The sequence below is a fragment of the Dasypus novemcinctus genome, chromosome 2 (genome assembly GCF_030445035.2).
Source record: "Dasypus novemcinctus isolate mDasNov1 chromosome 2, mDasNov1.1.hap2, whole genome shotgun sequence".
In the NCBI taxonomy this organism is placed as follows: Eukaryota; Metazoa; Chordata; class Mammalia; order Cingulata; family Dasypodidae; genus Dasypus; species Dasypus novemcinctus.
In genome coordinates, this window is record NC_080674.1 from 173,902,835 (window position 1) to 173,915,668 (window position 12,834).

General features: G+C 43.2%; 1 pseudogene; it reads right to left on the reverse strand.

Moving 5' to 3' along the window:
• Positions 1-4,547: 4,547 nt before the first annotated feature.
• Positions 4,548-6,227, reverse strand: LOC101422929 (DNA replication licensing factor MCM5 pseudogene; annotated as a pseudogene).
• Between the last annotated feature and the right edge of the window lie 6,607 nt (positions 6,228-12,834).

Consider the following 12,834-nt stretch of genomic DNA (forward strand, 5'->3'; position numbering starts at 1 on the left):
AATCAAGTGCCATGAATATAACTATATTAGAGGAAAATATCCATTCAGCTCTATTTTTATAGAAGGGAACGAAGAAGTGCAAATTTAGAACTTGGTAAGTCTGACCATTATACAATATTTTTTTCAGTGTGGCACAGTCAAGTTTTTGTGGAGAAAGAAATAAAGAAAGGAGGGGAGAGAGGGAGGAAGGAAAGAAAGGAGAAGAAGAAGAAGGAGGAAGGAAGGAAGGGAGGGAGGGAGGGAAGATCACTCATGAATGACTTTGTGCAAGATCTTTCTGGAAAAGTTCTTCCCAAGTGTGAAAACCCTTCCATCCTTGAAATGGGCTAGAAGGGAAGTGATAAAACTGAAATGAGACTCTTCAGAAGAACTGAGAGAGCCTCACAGCTGACCATCCATGTTGGCACAAGACTCTGCTCCTGAGCTTGTTTATGCTTTTCAGTCTACATTAGCTCGGATGCCCAGACTGAAGACTTCAGAGGCGGTACAATCCTTCAGGACCCCAAATGCTTCCCTCTGCAGGTTAAGCAGGAAATCAGTTTGTTAATAACCAAACCACTTTTTTCTTTACCCTTGGTATTAATCATCAACCTTACTAAACACATGTTTCTGGACTCTGGATTTAAGGCATGACTAGGGCCAGTTTTGCTAAGGAGTCACACTGTCTTCCCTGTGCTCTTTGAGAAACTTCAAGTCAATACATTTCTTTTTTTTTCAAACAGGCTACAGCCTATATACGTTAAGTCTCTCGCCCTTCATTGGAGAAAAATTATGCTTTCTTTGGGCACAAATTCTATTGCTGTCAGTGAAATCAGGTCTGTTTGTTCAATTATAGGAATCTCTGTGGATGCCTACAATTGAATACTTATGTCTGGGTATATTTGGTTCCTTTAACTTCCAGGTAAACCTTGCATGGCCAGGAGAAAAAAACTTATTATTTTTCCTGTTTAAAAAAAAAAAATCATTGTAGAGATGCTCATTGTAGAAAAAAGATGGAAAAAACCTTAAGGAAAAAAAGCTCACAATCTCACCACCCGGAAATAGTCAGTATTAATATTTTGACTTATTATACTACTGATAGAATACTTGTCATGTGCTAAGTACTGCACATTCATTATGGGAGATGGATATTGTTATCCTGAGCTCTTAGAAACTACTATGCCACAGACTAGAGGGCAATGTACCCAACGTCTTCACACATCTGCAGGTCATAATCAGTAAGATGTGCAAACATTCATAGTAGTGGATTCCTTTGTATGGTGTTTCTCTTTGACTTATTTTACTCAAAATTCTATCATAAACATTTAACCATGACAATAGATATTTCTTTAAAATATCTTTTCATAGGGCATACTATTTCAAACTATGGATGCACCACAATTAATTTAGGCACTTCCCTGTTATTGCTGGTTTAGTTTGTTGCACTCTCTGCCCCATTAAAATACTTTTTTCTTTATTTTTAAAGGAGCTTTAGGTCACATAAATGTTACATTGAAAATAACATTGACAAGATGTATAATGACTTGTATCAGTCATTGCAATATTCTGCAGAACGATTCCAGTGTCTCAAAAATGCCCCATGTTTTTCCTATTGTTCCCTCTTCCTTCCCTCAGACCCTCTGGTGACCACTGTCTTTATATTAATGTTACAAGTTCTCCAATTACCAGAATAATAATGTCTACTTTAGTTCATAGTTGCATTCTCCCCTTACGTTTGTTCTTCTATCTTGAGGATTTTGGGATGGTGATGGTCACTCTGCTTCTGAATGAGAGGGGCTTAGATCCCATGGTGCCCTCCCCCTGCCTTTTTTTGCTGTAGCTTTGGGTGCCCTTATATGTCTATCAAGTCATAACCCAAAGATCTCTTTTCTGAGGTTTCGTCTTTCCAGTAAGTGTTGAGTCAATTTTTGGATTGCCTGGAAATTGTCCCTCATATTGGATTTTAAATAGGTGAACTTTGAACATGAACCTTTCCAGAAAGGGGAAAGACATATCAAAACAACTCTAAAGTTCCTATTCCCTATCCCCATCCCACCCATCCCCTGGTAACCTATTAAAAATGTACAGAGTTCCTATCTGGAATGATGGAAATGTTTTGGTAATGGGTGGTGGTGATGTGAGCACAACATTGTGGATGTAATTAACAGCAATGGAATTTATATCTGAATGAGGTTAAAAAGGAAAATGTTAGGTTGTATGTATAGTAAAAGAATAAAAATTTTAAAAATCATGGAACTGTACTACACAAACAGTGAACCCTAAGGTAAACCACAGACTATAGTTAATAGCACAATAATAAAAATGTGCTTTCATCAATTTTAACAAATGTTCCACAACAACTCTAAAGGTATTTTTTTCCCCCAAGAAAGCACCTCTCAGAATCCCCAGTCCTCTCATAAGACAATTTTGAACAGTTCTATCACCTCATTTTTTTGGGGGTTGGGGGGGTAGTTAATTTTGATAGAATTGCAAGGTTTTAATATATTTGCAAAAATATACTAATAGTATATTCTTTTGGGCAGAATCACCTATTGTTGAGATGTTGCCCCATTTGCTTCATTATTTGTATCTATATATAACTATTTTTTAAAATGAACTACTTGAGAACAAGTTGCACACATCATGCACCAGTACCCTTAAATATATCAATGTCTATTTCCTAAGAACCTTAGTTCTTATTCTCTTATATTCTCACAATGTAAAGGTCAAAATCAGGAAATTTAACATTAAATGTAATACTATGATCGAAACCATAGACTAAGTCAAATTCTGACAAATTTCCCAATAATGTCCTTTATGGCTTTTTTTTGGTCCAGGATCCAGTTCAGGAGTTTGCATTATATTTAGCTGTCATGAAACTTAATTCCTTTTTTTTTAGATTTATTTTTTATCTATTTTCTCTCCCCTTTCCCATCCCCTCCACACACACCCCCCCCCTTGTTTGCTCTCTGTGTCCATTCACTGTGCGTTCTTCTGTGTCCGCTTGTATTCTTGTTAGCGGCATCTGGAATCTGTGTCTTGTTTTTGTTGCATCATCTTGTTGTGTCAGCTCTCTGTGTGTGCGGCACCATTCCTGGGCAGGCTGCATTTTTTTCATGCTGGGCGGCTCTCTTCAGGGGTGCACTCCTTGCACGTGGAACTTCCCTACATGGGGGAAACCCCTGCGTGGCAGGGCACTCCTTGTGCGCATCAGCACTGTGCGTGGGCCAGCTCACCACATGGGTCAGGAGGCCCTGATTTTGAACCTCGGACCTCCCATGTGGTAGGTGGACGCCCTATCAGTTGGGCCAAATCCACATCCCGAAACTTTATTATTTAATCTGGTCAGTTGCTCTTTCCTTGTCTTTCATGGTCTCAACATTTTTTAAGAGTGTAGGGCATTTATTTTACAGAAAGTCTCTGAATTTGTGTTTCTCCAGTTGTTCCTCATATGCATTTTTGCCTGGGACAAGTGATGTTTGTCTTTTTCAGTATATCATACCGGGAGACTCACAGAATCTGTTATTGGCGATGTTCATTCTGATGTCATGGGTGAGAGTCTGCCATATTTCTTCATTGCAAAGTTAATTTTCCCTTTGTAATAGGTAATTTTGGAGGATAGATAAATATCCTGCTCTTCACTGACCTTTGATTCACTTATTTTAGCCTCCTTATTGCTTTGATGGTTTTCTAACTCCATCATTCCATCTACGTTTATTTGTTGGCATTCTACCATAAAGGAAGAGCATTCCCTTTTCCCTCCCTTTAATTATTCACTCATTTAAAAAAAATTGGTATAGTTTCATGGATTCATGTTTTATTCAGTGGTTTATAATCTATTACTATCATTATTTTGATTCTCAATGGGACCCCTTCAGGCTGGCTCATGTCCTTTTGGCATATCCCAAAGATGTTTTAAGCACTTCCAAACTTTCTTGCACGAGACATTCCAGGTTTATCTTGCAGTATTCCTGTCCAGCTCTGGAAATGACCAATTCTTCAGGGAGCTATGGTTTCCCTTGGTGGGGATTGATATTTAGAAATTAAAGTGTTTCTAAAGAGGTGACAGATAAAAATTATGGTCCTTACAGAGTTTACATTTTGGTAGGAAAAAAAGTTAGAAAGACCTTCGGTATAGCTTTTTTTAATCAAAGATTTTATTTTGGTGATTTTTCTTTAGTTTTGTGAATTCCCATTTTCTTAACAAAATACTGATGTTGATACTTTGGTATTTGGCAAAATAGTTACCAAACATTAGCATTTTTCCTTTTCTCCAATATTGCCATCACTAGCGCTTTCTATGATTCCATCCTCACAACTCATGGTAGTGATTCCAGTAATCTCCAAGTTAGTGATGATAAACCAAGGCACATACACATGAGTGCCTTACCCAGGGTCCCACAGGAGAGAAACAGTCCACAGAACTCCAGGACCTCCACTCTCACTACTTTGTTGGACGGCCTGCATGACTCCAGAGTTCCAAATGCTCTTGCCACACTGCTGGGCCCTTCCTGACCTTTCACAGACAGGAGTTCATTTTGCCTAAGTGCAACCCTGTGAGGCTGGGACTAGTGGCATCCCTGTTTCTCGATTAGAAAACTGAGGCAAAGAAAGGTGCTCACATGCAGTGTGATGATGTGTTTGGCCAGCATCATGTCCCTCTCCTCATTGTGCTCCTCACTGACGATGAAGATCAAGACCAAGCGAGACGGAAGGGAAGGCATGAAGTCAATGTTCGCCCTTCCTCTCATCCCAGTGGCGCAACACCAAGTTGGCCGGAGCCAGGACGCAGGAAAGGGAGTTCAGTGTGGTGGTGATCACCGCCTTCGCAACTGAGGTCTGCTGCTCCATGACTTCATGGATGGCCACACAGTCTTCTTCTTGTACCTTGTCAAATTCGTGGAGACAAATGAACCCACTGTCAGCCCGGATCGTGGCTCCACCGTCCATAATGAAATTCCCAGGCGAGGGTCCCTCATGACCGAGGTTGTCAGGCCGGCTGCGCTGCTGCCCTTTCCAGATGTGTACACGCCAAAGGGAGAACACTTCTCCACAAACTTCAGAAGCTGGGACTTGGTCGTTTCTGGGTCCTCTAGCATCAGCAGGTTGGGCCTGTGAGTCCATCAGGGAGTCTCTTTCAGGAGCCTTCAAAGAGCCCTTGGAGGTGACCTTGTAGACGTCGGGCAGGGTGGCAGGGCGGCGGAACTCCTCATTGTGCGGGGTCACAGCCGCGGCAGAGCGGCGGCCAGAGCCACCTGTGCCCACCTGGATGCCCCGTGCAGGGATGTAGGGACTCTGGACACCCACGCCCACCCAGTCGCGGCAGTAGATGCCCACGATGGCGCCCCTGTTCCCGGGGACAACCTGGTCACATAGGTACCTATTGGAGTAGAGCTGCACGCGCTGGGCATCTCGCCCTGGGGCACCGTGTCAGGCAACTCCTGCAGCTTCGGGGTCTGAAAGTCCACACGCTTGCCCTCGTCGGGCCTGAAGAAGCAGAGTCCAGCGGGCGCCAGGGGCGCCGCATCTGTATTGCACTTCCGGGGCAGGGCGTGGCCCTCCACCCAGGCGCGGCCCGCGGCCGCCGCGGAGATCCGGCTGCGCGGCAGTTGCGGCCCTGGGCGGAGATGAAGGTGGCCTTGGTGCGGACCCGAGAGGCCGCTACGGTGATGCCGGGGATCTTCACCAGGTGCGACGTCAGGTCCGACTTGAAGCTGTGAGTGCTGGGCGGGCCGGGATCCGACCCGGAAGTCCTGGAGCACCTCCTGGCTGCCAGGCCGGGTCGGGCCGCCGCCTCAGTCACCTCCTCGCAGCTTCCTCCAAAAGTGTAGGTGCTCGGCTGACTGCTTGTACAGGTCCTCATCAAAGCCGGCCCGATCCTCCATCTCCACCTCAGTCCCAGGTTGTGATGCCGTTAGTCTTCATCCCTGTATTTCAGGATGAAGCCCGTGAGGTCGGTGCCCAGGAAGGTTTACCGCTTCGGGAACTCTTCCAAGTGCCTCTGCAGCTGCGACTTGTGGGCCTGCCCCTCATCGGCTCAGGGGTGATGTCGCCGTAGAAAATGCCAGGGGCGAAGCCCGACGTGACTGCGCCTCTCCCTCAGGGCGCCACAGACCGGGGGAAACCAGAAGCCCCACGCTCAGCCGCCGCGTTTGACCGGAAAACAACGCAGGCTGCGGCCCTTGCTCCCGCCTGGGTTGGTAGCGGCCTCGCGGCCGGCAATTCGGTATAGTTTTATTTTTATTCATTGTGCTTGTTATTTTGTGGTCTGGTTCCATCTGGAAGCATATACATTTGTTCTGAAAAATAATTTAAAAATAATTTTCTGTTTTCTTTCTTTCCCTCCCCCCCTCTCTTTATTAGGAACTGGCATTTGGATGTTGGATCCCCTAAAGGGGTCTCCTCATTTTCTTGTCTTCACTTTGTTTTCCATTTCTTTGTCCTTTTTTCTCTTTTTTTTGGGAAGTTTTTCTCAAGTTTATCTTTTTTTAAAAAATATTTATTTATTATTATTATTTTTAATTACATTAAAAAAATATATGAGGTCCCATTCAACCCCACCGCCCCCGCCCCCCACTCCCCCCACAGCAACACTCTCTCCCATCATCGTGATACATCCATTGCACCTGGTAAGTTCATCTCTGAGCATCACTGCACCCCATAGTCAATGGTCCACATCATAGCCCAGACTCTCTCACGTTCCATCCAGTGGGCCCTGGGGGGATCTACAGTGTCCCATAATTGTCCGTGAAGCACTATCCAGGAAACTCCACGTCCCGAAAACGCCTCCACATCTCATCTCTTCCTCCCGTTCCCCACACCCAGCAGCCCCCATGGCTACCGTTCCCACACCCATTCCACATTTTCTCTGTGGACATTGGATTGGTTGTGTCCATTGCACACCTATGTCAAGTGAGGGCTTAGATTCCACATGGGTACTGGATGCACTCTTCCCGCTTCTAGTTGTAGACACTCTAGGCTCCATGTTGTGGTGGTTGACCTTCTTCAACTCCATGTTAGCTGAGTGGAGTAAGTCCAATAAGTCAAAGTGTAGCAAGTTTATCTTTTAACTCAGGTGTTGAAGATTTTATTTCTGCAATCGAAGTTTTGTTTGTTTTTACCAGCCTTACATTATTGATTTTAAATAAAATAATATTTAATTGACTCATGTTTTTCCTCCTGGATTAAAAGCTTCTCTTAACTTGATGAGGATATTAATGAAAATGTTTAATTTGAAGCTTTCATTTCCCTAAACTCTTTCTTCATTCTTCATGTTGCATACGTACATGTGTTTTATTTGTTTGTCTCTGTCTTTTTATGTTAAAGCTTTCCTCATATGTGTCTGATGATCCTTGACTGATTCCTTTTTTTTTTTTGGGGGGGGGCGAGGAGGTACCAGGCGAAGAGGGTGTAGCTGACTGCTCATTTTTAAGATCACAATAAGCTGAAAACTGAGTGAGAGTGGCATTGTCAATTGTGAGATTCATTGTAGGGTGACTTTCCTGGCTATCTCATGGCAGTACCCCAGATATCAATACCTTTAGGTCCTTTCTCTTTGGCTGGTCAGTCTTGTGCAGAAGGTATACAATTTGGGGTGCTAACCTTCTGGGTCCAGGTAGGGGAAGAAGGCTGGGGGATCTCAAGTTCTGATATGGAAACTTTCTCCCAATTCCCCTTTTTTAAATTTTTTTGTTGTTGAGTGCTCCTGCCTTGTACTCTGTATTTCCCTTACTGGCTCTCTGCAGAGTGTGGGAGGAATCTGCACGTCCAACTGTTTACAAAACAGGCTCCACAAGTTTTCCAGTTTTTTTGTCCCATTCTTACTCCTTACTCCTAGAGGTATCTGATGCTGCAAGCTGCGGTGTGTTTCGGGTTCTGACGTGTCAAGTGAGTTGCTTCTTGCCTTTTCCTACTTAATTTAGGCTTCTGGTTTCCCAGGTCTGCTAAATCAATTACCACTTAAACTGTGTTTTAGATTCCAAAATTCTATATTCATTTTTTCTCCTATTTGTTGTCCTTGTGTACTGTTTATGCCTTTCTCCTTTAAAATCCCATTATTCTTGATATAGTGAGGATTTGAGAAAGAGAGGAGCTAGGGTGTGTGTTCTGTTTCCTGAATTTTACTGAAAGCCTGCTAACACTTTCTTTGTATTCAAAGAAAACATCACCATCACCACCATCTGTTACCAAAACTTTTTCATCATCTCAGACACATATGAGGACATATGAGACATTAAACAATAACTTTTCATTCCTCCTCACCCCAGTGCCTGGTAACTTCTAATCCACTTTCTTTCTTCATGAATTTGCTTATTCTAAATATTTCATAAAAGTTGAATTGTAAAATATTTGTACTTTTGTATTGTAGTTTATTTCACTCTGTCTTATGTCTTCAGGGTTCACCCATGTTGTAGTATGTATCAGAACTTTATTCCTTTTTGGCTGAATAATATTCCATTGTATAGATAAGCCACATTTTGTTTATTAAAAGGATGGTTTGAGGATAAACTGAGACAATAGATATGTAACATGCCATCACAGTGCCTACCACACAGTAGATGCTCTTGAAATGGCTGCCTTTAGCCTGGTGCGCATCCTCATTTCTTTTTTTTTTCCTATTTGTTAGTTAATTATTTTTATTTGTTTTATCTTTTACATCCTCATTTCTAAGATAACAGGAAGAAAATGGTGAAGGGAGCTGCCATCTTTTCAGGAGTTGAGCCTGTTTCTGAAATGTTGACTTCTGTAAGAGGAAAATTTTGGTTTCACCCGAATAAGCCCTCTGACATTTAAAGTGAAGTAGCCACCCGTCTGCAGGTGAAGGGCATGGTGGCCCTCATTCATTCATTCAACAAAGAGGACCCACTGTGAGGCAGGCCCTATTTTGAACATGGGGGACACAGCAGTGAGTGAATCAGACAAAAATCACCTTTCATGGGGGCTTCATGGAGTTCGCATTGATAGTAGGAGGAGGTGGGCAATAAAAAAAAATGTAGGTAAAACACTGAAGATCATGATGAGAAAAATATGGAGAGGACTGGGATTTTGAAGTGCATGGTGTTATGTCTGGAAGGTTGCAGTTTCCCATAGGAGGCCTCTGAAGTCTTCATTGAGAAGGTGACATTTGAGCAAAGACCTGAAAGAGGTGAGAAGTGAACTGTGCAGATATTTGAGAGAAGAACGTTCTATGTGATTTTCAAAGACCCTGAGTCAGAAGAGGGAGGGAAGCCCCTGTGCACAAAGCAAGGGATGAGAAGTAGGAGGGGCAGGTGGGGGACTCCTGTTGTGAATATATTTTGATAGAATCTAGGGGGTCTTTGCACCATCCAAATATCTTTTCTGCCCACTTTTCTAAGCCAGAATGATTTTGAAATTCCTAACCCCAGTCCTTTGTTTTCAGTTCAGCCACTGAGATTTTCTTCTGAGATATTACCTGAATCACACATTAAGCCATCATAAATTATTAATTTTTTATTTCTCTCCCCTTTCCATCCTGTTGCCCCAGTTGTCTGCTCTCTGTGTCCATTTGCTGTGTGTTCTGTGTCTGCTTGCATTCTTGTCAGCAACACTGGAAATCTTTGTCTCTTTTGTTGCGTCATCTTGCTGTGTCAACTCTCCATGTGTGCAGCGCCACTCCTGGGCAGGCTGCGTAGGGCAGCTTTCCTTGCAGGGCGCACTCCTTGCATGTGGGGCTCCCCTACACGGTGGACACCCATGTGTGGCATGGCACTCCTTGCGTGCATCAGCACTGCGCATGGCCAGCTCACCATATGGGTCAGGAGGCCCTGGGTTTGAACCCTGGACCTCCCATGTGGTAGGCAGATGCTTTATCAATTGAGCCAAATCATAAATTCTGAATAACTCAGTAAATTTGGTAAAATCTTGTATGCTTTCTGATACAAGACTGCTCATCTCTAAATTGAGGGAAGCTGGAATAGAGAATCTTTCAGGTCACTTTCTGTAGAAATTCAAGGACATATGCCTTAGAGGAATAATCCTTTGAACATTGCATTCAGACTGATGTGGGTTTGAATCTTGATCTGGTTGCCAGGCTGTTTAAACAAATGTCCTTAAATAAGTGCTCTGCACAAGGTTTGGCAAAAAAATAACTGGAATAAAGTAACATTATCCAATAAAGTTATAGTATAAGTAGTAGTAAATTATCTCTTAGTTCATTAGGATTCTTGGAAGGATTGAGGCTCAAGGCAGATTAAGAGCCAGTTGAGGGAAGTGGATTTGGCTCAATGGATGAAGTGTCCGTTTACCACATGGGAGGTCCAGGATTCAAACCCAGGGCCTCTGACCCATGTGATGAGCTGACCCATGTGCCCCATGCTGATGCATGCAAGGAGTGCCCTCCCACGCAGGGGTGTCCCCAGCGTAGGGGAGCCCCACGCGCAAGGAGTGCGCCCCATAAGGAGAGTTGCCCAGCGCAAAAAAAGTGCAGTCTGCCCTGGAGTGTCACCACATACATGGAAAGCTGACGCAGCAAGATGACACAGCGAGAGACACATATTCCCAGTGCCGCTGATAAGAATACAAGTGGACACAGAACCCACAGCAAATGGACACAGAGAGCAGACACCTGGGGTGGGGGGGGTGGGGGGGGAGAGAAATAAATAAATCTTTAAAAAAAAGAGCCAGTTGAGAAGTCCCTGGAATTGGCCCCTGCTTAAAAATGGATGGAAGTGTAGCACAGAAGTGAAGGAAGGACTGTTAGCAGCAAGTCCCTAAGAAGTAAAAGGCTACACAAAAGCATTTTTGTTTCCTTTATAATTTTGCCCTGGGCTGACGTGACTTGATGATATAAGAGCAATAAAGAATTGGCAAAGCTGCCCAAACCTGTTTTGTCCCCTTTGACAGAACCTGAGCTTTGCACTGATTTCCATGTCAGCCATGAAAATGCTGGTGCTGCTTCCTTGTACAGAAATAAAAGATTGATGATGAATTTATTCTGTAGGTATGGTAGATGGGACTTGCATCCCATATTCTTGGGTATATAAAAATGTTAATAAATATATGTAATGTAGCTTAATTTCTATTTTGAGGCCTCATTCTGCTAGGCAGGCAGTCAGCTTAATCTCAGTTAACTCAAGCCCCTTTGCACAAGGTCAAGGTGTTGGGAGGGGCCTACACTGGACATCAAGTCTGCTTGAGCTATGTGTTGCCCAAGGTATCCGAGTCCTTCAGCCCTGGCAGCTTTCTTAGGCAAACATGTGACCTGGGAATCTCAGAAGACAGTCAGTCTGTCTTCCTCTTTGCTGTCCTGTATGAACCACGCAGCCTTTTCTTCCCTGGATCCCTTGAGTCTCCTGCCTCCCAGAAACTGCATAGTAAACTGTTATGGATCCCTTAGTTCCCTTCCTCTTTTCCTCGTGTGGACTTGAGTAGGCAGCTGGAAGCTCTAATTTTCTCCCATTTCAAATGAGTTAAGTTGGATTTTAAATTTGGTTCTAGTGGAGGTCAGGTGTGACACAACTGGAAACTGGAGCCATAATGCATGAGAAAAGAGAGTTTGTTATTCCCAGGTTCCAGAGAGAGAGGGGTGCCATGAGGAGTCTGGGGAAGCACTTGTTGCTCGGGTGATTTAACCAATTGGTGGAAGTACACAGGCAGAGCAAGAGGGCCCCTTGGGCTTGAGCCCTTATTTTGGTCCGAGGGGTGGAGGTTAGTAGATTTCCCACAGGAGTCAAGGATGGGTTATTTTAAAGCAAATATGCATGAAACGGGAAAGGGGCTGGGAATCTGATGGTGGTGGGAATGAGATCTTTTGGGACCAGCTGTGGGTTTTTGGGTGAGGTGTGTTGGTGGCGAACATGGAAGTGCATTTAGGTTCTGGGGGAGTTTTTGCCCCAGGGCTGGAAAGCTGCTTAGTAATTGGCCAAAGGCCAGGATTCAGGCCAGTGTAGATGCTGAGGCAGCACACAAAAAATGTTGATAGTTAGACTTTTTCTATCAAGAACCAGGAGTCTCCTCCTGCCCTTTAGGATGTAGTCTTTGGAATCTAAAATCAAGAAGACTTTGTCAGACTTTTTGTTTATTTGTTTGTTTTAATTCTGTCTTGTCCCAACTCTTCCTCAGAGGCACTAAAATGTGATGGGGTAAGCGGAGAAAGGAAAAATACTTGGAGGAAAAAAATCAGACCATACCTCAGTGTTACCGAATTACATTAAGTGCTGGATTATAATGCTTATGGGCTCTGAAATTGTTTTTGGAAAATTTTAATATTTTATGTTTCTAAAGTAAATAGTCTTTGTGGCTAAAATTAGAATACTATTGGCTTGTTATTTTATCTTTATTTTTCTGGAATTATATGTAATGAATGTGAGAAGGTGGAAACATTTTCTTTTCAGGGCTTTTATAATGCCTCTCTCCCTAACTGCTAAGGAGTGAATATCCCTAGCTCATTGTCTATAGCCTAGGTCACTTAGAAATTTTTTTAGTTCTCTTGAATATGGAGAGCTTATTTAATTTTTAGAAACTTATGAAAATTTCCAAGCATACGAAGAAGGAATATAAAAAACTTTAATGAACCCTTCACCCAGCTTTAATAACTATTGACGTTTTGTCAGCCTTGTTTTATCTTTTTGCTCCAACCCCCTCCCTCTTTTTCTCTGAAACATTTTAAAGTAAATCTTATGAATCTTGTCAGCTAATCACTATATCCTTTATTTATTTATTTTTAAAGATTTATTTTTTATTTATTTCTCTCCCCTTACCCGCTCCCCCACCCCCCAGTTGTATGCTGTCTGTGTCCATTTGCTGTGTTTTCTTCTGTGACTGCTTCTATCCTTAGCAGCAGCACCGGAAATCTGTGTTTCTTTTTGTTGCATCATCTTGTTGTGTCAGCTCTCC